Here is a 7,980-nt window from a genome sequence, read left to right on the forward strand (position 1 = left end):
TCTGATTCTCTATATTCTACCTATCAATGAGGATAGAAATGTTCCTGAAGCCAATTTTAAGTACTAGGGGGAACTATGGTATGTTAGGCTTAGTTGGCACATAGTATCTGTGGTGGTTTTAATATGCTTAGCCCAGGGAGTGGCACTATTAGGAACTGTGGCCTCCTTAGAGGAAGCATGTTACTGTCTGTGGGTGTGGGCTTTGAGACCCTTCTCCTAGCCACATGGGACCCAGTCTTCTCCTGTTGGCTTTCTGAATAACATGTAGAGTTATAAGAGTTGCCTTGGTCACCGTGTCTCTTTACAGCAATCAAAACCTAACAAGAGTAGGGATATAACAAAACTTTCCCCTATGTCTCTGATGAGAATTCCTATTTTTTTTTCCAAGATAGTGAGGACCCATTTATAGAAAGACCAAACAGAGTGCAAATAATTCAAGTGAAGGCTGAAAGATTTTAATTGCCATTTAACCCAACTTTAGGGAAGTTTCCGAAGTGCCCTTCCCCTCCCTCTGGCAGCGCAAGACTTTCAGGTCCTACTACTCCTCAGCCTCATCTCCCTGAGGCGGGTGTCATTCCCCTTGCGCGGAGGAGCAATGGGCATACTCCTTCCTCCTGCTTCAGGTCTGGGAAGCAGACTGTGTCGTGTCCAGCAAGGGCTCCAGAGAGCCCTGCCACTGCCTTCCGCCAAAGCTGTGTTCTGGACACCGGGTTTTATGATGCAATATTAACAGGGCTCTGCAATCCTAGACGCTGTAAATCTTCCTCCCGCTTCCTGCAGAAGTAATTGCCTCACATGCATAAAACAGCCTGCTGAAAAGAGTTCCAGGCTGCTCCTCAACTCCCTTTCCACCGAGTAAGCATTCCTATAAAGATGGCTCTGGCACCCAGATGGTCTGCGGGAGGAAATCACCGGCAACTCATCCTGCCAAGACACACAGAAGGTCTATGGTTCACAATGGAAAGGTAGGTATCTCGAACAAGGCAAAGCCCAGGGTAATAAAAATGCCTTTTATTTCCTACTTTCTTTCACAGTAGTAGGCTTTATTCTGAATCTCACCAGACGCTTGAAAGGCATTAAAAGCAATAGTCCCCTGCCGCCGCCCCTCCCCCCAAATGTTTTTGTTTCCTAGAACAGAGTTTGCTTAGGTAGGCAAGGCTACTCTCCGCAGGAGGGCAGGGAGGTTGAGAAATGCCATTGTTTGTGCCACCACCAAAGTAGCTAGCTCAGTAGGTGCACTTTCTAAAGGTCTGGAGTGGAGGAAAAAGGCACATCCTAAAGGGGCAGGCTGATTAACAAAGCACATTTCTGTCTATGTAGCAAGCATGCTGTCTGTTCAGCCAATTCAGTAATACACAGGGATGGGTGACATATAGATTTCCATACATCAGAATTCAGTGTATATCGCTTTGAAGTCTTCATAGACAATTTGACTGTATTCTTACTTGGGAAGGGATCCATAAATTCTCTCAGTCTCTCCTTAGATGGATGCTAATCCCACCAGGGGGCTCTCCTCTCATGACCTCATCACCTCTCAAGGCCCACAGTTCTTCAAAAATTCTCTCTCTCTCTCTCTCTCTCTCTCTCTCTCTCTCTCTCTCTCTCTTTCGTGTGTGTGTGTGTGTGTGTGTGTGTGTGTGTGTGTGTGTGTGTGTGTGTGGTGTACTGATATGACACAAATCATATGGGGGCCAGAGAGCAAGCCTGTGAAATCTCTTTTCTCCTTCATCTCCTGGGGGTTTTAAGAAATTCCTTCCTTTTCACCTTCTGTCTCTGGCTCTCTCCTCTTTTTCTTTTTTCTCCCTTTCTCCCTCTTCTCTGCTCTCACCTAGTCCTCCTTTCCTCCTTCTTGTTTTTCAACTTCTCTATTCTCTTTTTCCTCCTAGTTTTAAAAATAAAAATGATTGGCTTCGTGTGTGTGTGTGTGTGTGTGTGTGTGTGTGTGTGTGTGTGTGTGTGTGTGTGTGTGATGTAACTCTGGCTGTCCTGGAACTATGGAGATCATTTATCAAGGCATCTATTTGTACGTCGATCCTCTCTGCCTCTGTTTCTTCCGTATGCATAACATGTACGCTGATTAATTCCACAGGTTCCTTAAATCTTCTGAAACTCGTTCATGCAAACTGAGGAGAGAGGTTAGTAGACCTCCCCCCACCCTCAATAATCTTGCTCTGATTTATAGCCAAGCTGGGAACTAAGTTGTTTGTCCCTGTAAGCTGCTGGGGATAAAATTATACTATGCTGCTTGTTGGCTAGATCCCTGGCAGAAGTGACTAAAGGGTTGATTTGGGTTCCTATTACGGCCGTTCCAGGGTGCAGTCTGTCATATAGGAGGGCAGGCATGGGGGCAGGAGCTTGAAGCGGCTAGTCACAGTCCGTCCATTGTCAAGAAGCAGAAGAGTGGATACCATTGAGCCTTGGCATATCGTTTCAGTAAGTCTAGGCACGTCTCCTACTGAAGCATGACAAGGTAGCCCAGTAGGGGGAAAGGGTCCCAAAAGCAGTCAATAGAGTGAGAGGCAACCTTGTTCCCACTGATAGGAGTTCCAAATGGAGACCAAGCCACACAAGTGTTACATATGTAAAGAGGGCCTAGTTCAGTCCTACGCATGCTCCCTGGCTGACGATTCAGTCTCTGTGAGCATCTATGGGCCCAGATTAGTTGATTCTGTAGGGGTTTTTGTGGTATCCTTGACCTCTCTGGTTCCTTCAGTCCTTCCTCCCCATATTCGACAGGATCCCCTAAGCTTCACTTAATGTGTGGCTGTGGGTCGCTCTGCATATATTTCCATCAGTTTCTGAGTGAAGCCTCTCTGATGATAATTACTCTAGGTTCCTGTCTGCAAGTATACCAGAATATCATTAACAGTGACAGTAGTGGACTCCCTCTCATGGCATGGGTTTCAAGCTTGGCCCGCCATTGGTTGGCTACTCCCTTAATTTCTGCTCCATCTTTACCCCTGTACTTCTTGAAGGCAGGACAAATTGTAGGTCGAAGGTTTTGTGGCTGAGTTGTTGTGCTGCTCCCTCCATTGGAAGTCCTGCCTGGTTACAAGAGATGGCCAGTTCAGGCTCCATATCCTCATTGCTAGGACTTTTAGCTAGGGTCACCCTGGTACATTCTTCCCCTTTTCTGAAGAGAAATGGAGGAGGAGTGGATGAGGTAGGAGGAAGATAGGGAGGAGAAGAGGGAGGGGAAACTGCAGTTGGAATGTAAAATAAATAAATAAATAAATAAATAAATAAATAAATAATTTTTTTTTTAAAGCAGCAGCAGCAGAAAAGTGAACATCACTCAGCCTACTCCCTCCCTCCTTCTCTCTTGTTTTTATTCAGTTCAGGATCCCAGCTCCTGTAATGATACTACTGACAACTTGCCGTGTAGGGTAAGTCTTCTCATTTCAATTAAGTCATTGTAGAACCTTCCTCACAGATACACATGTCCAGAAGTGTGTCTTTTCAGAGATGTTAGGTTCTGTCAACCTGACTATCAATACTAACCATTACTGTCCTCCTTTTCATAGCCACAAACTCAGTTCTTATTGATGAGAGATCTATGCAAGGTCCTGTTCAAACAGTGTCCCTCGACGTATCAGGGGACTGATGCATTCATTCTGCCCACAGAGAGGAGTACAGAACAACAATGCACCTTCTGAGGATTCCTCAACCTGGACTCTCCAGAGCACAATCCTCAGGAACATGTATATCTACCTGGCTGTGTACTGCCTGGCTCAGAAGCCTGTGTAACCTCTATTATGTGCCAAGGCTACCTGTACATCACGACCCACTCACTGGACCATACCATCACCATCCAGATTTCCCTCCCATCCAAATCTGAGTTTGGATCTCAGAAAACATGGAAAGCCAGATAGGTAGCAAATAATCTGCAATCTTAGTACCTCTGAAGGCACGTGAGAGGTAGACACAAGAGAATCCTTCAGAAGCACATGGCCCAGAAGCTCCCATGGTATGCACAGTGGTGATTGGAGGATGGTGATCACAGTGGTGATTGGAGGATGGGATCCAATGTAGAAGTGTTCCATTCCCAGCTTTACTACATATGAGTGGACATCCTAGCAGTGTCTCTTGACCCCTCCTGCCTCTGTGTCCTCACCCGAGGAATGAGGAAGTTATTGTATAGATCCAAGGCTTAGGGAGAACCTTGCAGACTATGCAAGGCATTGACACAATGGATGGGAATGGCTGGGGTTTTTTTTTTTTTTGTCCTGGATCTCAGCCACTCTGCATGGCTGGGATGGATGAGAAAAGTGGCTCAGCAAGCTTGGGACTATCTGGACCTCATTTTTAGTCACTCTCCAAAGCCATTCTCTAAGTGGAGGGCTTTGAGCAGCAACAGAGATCCAAGTGATCTGGGAATGACCCAGCTCAAAGCCTCCACTGGACAGAAGCCCGGTGTGTGCAGTGGTCCCCCCTCTTAGAAAGCCCTTTGGCCCTGAGACTGACAGTACCTACTATAGTTAACTACCAGCCAGACTTTGGGCTTGAAAAAAAGCTGTGTGTTACCATGACAACCACTTGTAAGTGTTCCCAGAAGGAATGACAAGGCCAAGGGCTTAGTTGCTATTTCCCTTCCTTTCAAGAAGTCTGAAAGCAAGAATGGTCTCGGGTACCAGGTCTCCTAATGTTAGCAGGCACACAGGTCCTGCCTGGGTTACACAGGTGGTAAGTGGCAGCTTTGGCACACTCCCTCACCAGCCCATCACTCTACACTGGCTGTCACTCAGCAAACATCACTTTTTGGGGAAGCTGTCTTTTCTACACATACCTTCCATTGTCTCTGCCCTGGACTTAATACTTCCCTGGTTCTCTGCCATTGTCCTAAGGAAATGTTCATCCTTAAGATCCTGGTCCCTTACTTCTCTCCTCTTTCTTCCAAAGTTACATCCTGAGACCCCATCTAGAACTGGACCAAGGTCCTCTGTGTACCAGAGGAGGCTGCACAGAGGCAACTTTTTCTCTTTGGTGAGTGAACTATGACAGTGAGCTTCAGGCTTCAGGGAGCCATGTGTCACCCATGCAGAGGTCATCTTCAGGAAGGAGCGTAGCCCAGCAGCAGAGAAATGGAGAGCTACTTGGTAACCAGGGCATCCCTGTTCTTCTGTGCTTGTTTACCAGTGTAGAGAATGGCCCCTCCTAGGTGAACCTGTCTTGCTATCCACATTTCTGCCATTGCCCACGCCTCTAAGGTAAATCGTCATTTCTTCTTTTAGGGAATCTACCTTTCTTCTGGTTTTAAAGGAGACTTTTTTTTTTTTTTAAAGTAGGGAGGAGTCTAAGCACGGGAGTGTTGAGAATGGGGTGTCTTACTAGATCCCTGAAACATAGGTTGTGCTCACCACCTCTGGGAATATACAGTGGGAGCAGTGGCTCAGCCCACTATGTGCGAACTCCTCCTCCACAGACTGAGAACTCATACCATTTACCTGGTAGGGTCATTATAAGAAGTAAATGAGATGACACTTTGGAGTTCAGGAGAAAAAAATAGTTTGGTTAGAATGAGAACAAGAGTTTAACCTCCAGTCCAGCCCAGGTATTTACATAATACTCAGAGAATGCAATGGTGGAATGTCTTTTCTCACAACCTAAAGTGAGAGCACCTGCCACAGACTTTGATGACTATGGCTCTCTCCTAGAGCAGATAGAACCAGACTTCAGGCTGTACTGAAGACTGGGCATTCTCCAGCATGCTGCCAAGCATTGGGGCAGAAAAACACTGCTCTTTTTTATTTTGAAAACAGGGCTGGAAGTGAAAGGATCCTTCAGTGCTATTGGATGAGCAGAGTAAGACAGCTTTCCCAGACACACAGGAAAACAGCCAAAACCGAGGCTGGTAATAGAATTGAAGTTTATCCCAAAAGTGAGCCCCTATTGAAATTTTCACTAAACCTGCAGCTGCAGAGTTAGAGATGAGTATGACAGAATGCTGAGAAATCAAAGCATCGAACAACAGGGAGATGACCTTCCCACTGCCAATAATAACAGTGAACTAACAAGCAAACAAAAACCAGGTGACAGACCTCTCAGTTTGCCCAAAATACACAAAATTGGCAATGGAAATGTATGCAATTGTGATGGTTAATATTGAATGTTAGCTTGACGAGGACCTAAAGTTACATAAAAAGTGAGTCTTTGGATATGCCTGTTAAGGGTTTTCTCAATTAGTTGATGGAGGAAGACTCACTCTAAATGTGGGATGGGTGGTACAACATAAAGGACTGGGGGACCTAATGAAAAGGAGAAAGGCAACACTCTGTAGCTGCTTCCTGACTGTGGTTACAGTGTGGCAGACTGCCTCCTGCTCACCGCCACACCTTCCTCCCTGTGGTGGTTTGAAAGACAGTGGTCCCCTAGGCTGGTAGGGCATGACAGTATTAGGAAGTGTGGCCTTGCTGGAGGAACTGTGGGGATGGGCTTTGAGGTCCCAGATGCTTAAGCTAGGCCAGTGGCTCACAGTCTTTTCCTGATGCCTGGGGATTCAGTTGTGGAACTGTCAGTTCCTTCTATAGCACACCTGCCTGCATGCCACCATGCTTCCTGCCATGATGATAATGTACTCTAAGCCTTGGAACTATAAGCCAGCCCAGATTAAATGTTTTCCTTTATAAGAGTTGCTGTGGTCATGGTGTCTCTTCACTGCAATAAAACCTTAACTAAGACACTCCCTTTGATGGACTACATTACGGAACTATAAACCAAAACAAACTCTCCCTTGTTCCTCCTGTTAGAAAACCTTATCAGCAACAGGAAAAGTAACGAACAGCAACAACAATCCTACCATATAGAGGGTAAAGCATAAAGGTGAACAAATACTGTTTTATGATTCAATACTTTTATTGAACTATAAGAAGTGAATGATTTTTAAGAAAACTATGGATTATCCCGGTTGAGTGAAGAATTAGAGAATTAATTCTGGAGAGAAGGATCAGTGTTTAAGGCCGTGTGCTGCTTCTGTAGAGGAGCGGAATGCAATTTCTGGGACCTACATTGTGTGATTCACAACGCCCTATAGCTCCAGAGGATCCCTGATGCCCTCCCTCTTCCAGTTCCTAAAGGCAATATTTCCATTTGCACAAACCCGCAAACATATACCCATAAACACACACACACACACACACACACACACACACACACTTAAAGAAATACCCACTTTTTCAAAAGTAAAAAATTTACACATAGCAGTCACCATGAAATCAAGTGACAACATTATCAAAGATTTCACTCCAAAAGGATATGGCATCGAGTTTGGAAATAGATCTTTTAAAGTTTTCTTCGGGGAATACTCTCAGTAGATGAGCTACTTTAAGGCACAGGAAAATGCTTTTTACATTACAAAGTAGACTCAGCTAACCTAAAACCTCAGAACTTAAAGAGATATGTACAGTTACTCTAAGACAGTCTTAGCTGTCATGAAAACATGTAAGACTTTTAAGTAAAACCCCATGGCTGTATCCTGTGGTGTACTTAAAGCCTTCTACAACTTATTTGAGAAACGTAAGAATTTGAGATGGTGAGGCATATTCGTACTATGAGGGGAGTTTTTAATTTAATTCATCCCTTCAATTTCTCAAAAAGAAAACTAACGTGTTCCTAATTGTAAGTACATTGGATATAATTCAACATACAATCATCTCTGATTTTAAAAAAAAAGTTACAAACACCTCCTTCTGGAAATAAATCTTACTTCTTCTGGTGGGACAAACACCAAAATGTCCCGTCAAGGTAATAGCTGTCCTCTCAGTGGGCTCACAAAAGTAGGGAGGATGCCAGCTTGGAGCTCGTGTCCCAGCCGCCCCATTTTCTTCACTCATCTGCTTGTACCATTGCCACCCCACTCCTCTCTGATCCTTCCTTTTGTCCCTGGCTTAGAATGGGCTGTGAATCAGGGCTGGGTATTACCAACTGAGTCTTGAAGCATGGGGCTGCTTTGAAGACTCTGTGAAGGTTATTTTAACTAGAGCA

At 45.0% G+C, this 7,980-nt stretch overlaps 1 long non-coding RNA gene across 1 annotated transcript; it reads left to right on the forward strand.

Annotated features, from left to right (window-relative positions):
- Positions 1 to 564: 564 nt before the first annotated feature.
- On the forward strand, positions 565 to 6,599 carry LOC143443878 (uncharacterized). Its single transcript, XR_013113207.1, has 4 exons — positions 565 to 965; positions 2,090 to 2,135; positions 3,337 to 3,386; positions 3,525 to 6,599. It is a non-coding gene; the product is annotated as an uncharacterized LOC143443878 (long non-coding RNA).
- Positions 6,600 to 7,980: the final 1,381 nt, after the last annotated feature.

The sequence above is a fragment of the Arvicanthis niloticus genome, chromosome 11 (assembly GCF_011762505.2).
Source record: "Arvicanthis niloticus isolate mArvNil1 chromosome 11, mArvNil1.pat.X, whole genome shotgun sequence".
Lineage (NCBI taxonomy): Eukaryota > Metazoa > Chordata > Mammalia > Rodentia > Muridae > Arvicanthis > Arvicanthis niloticus.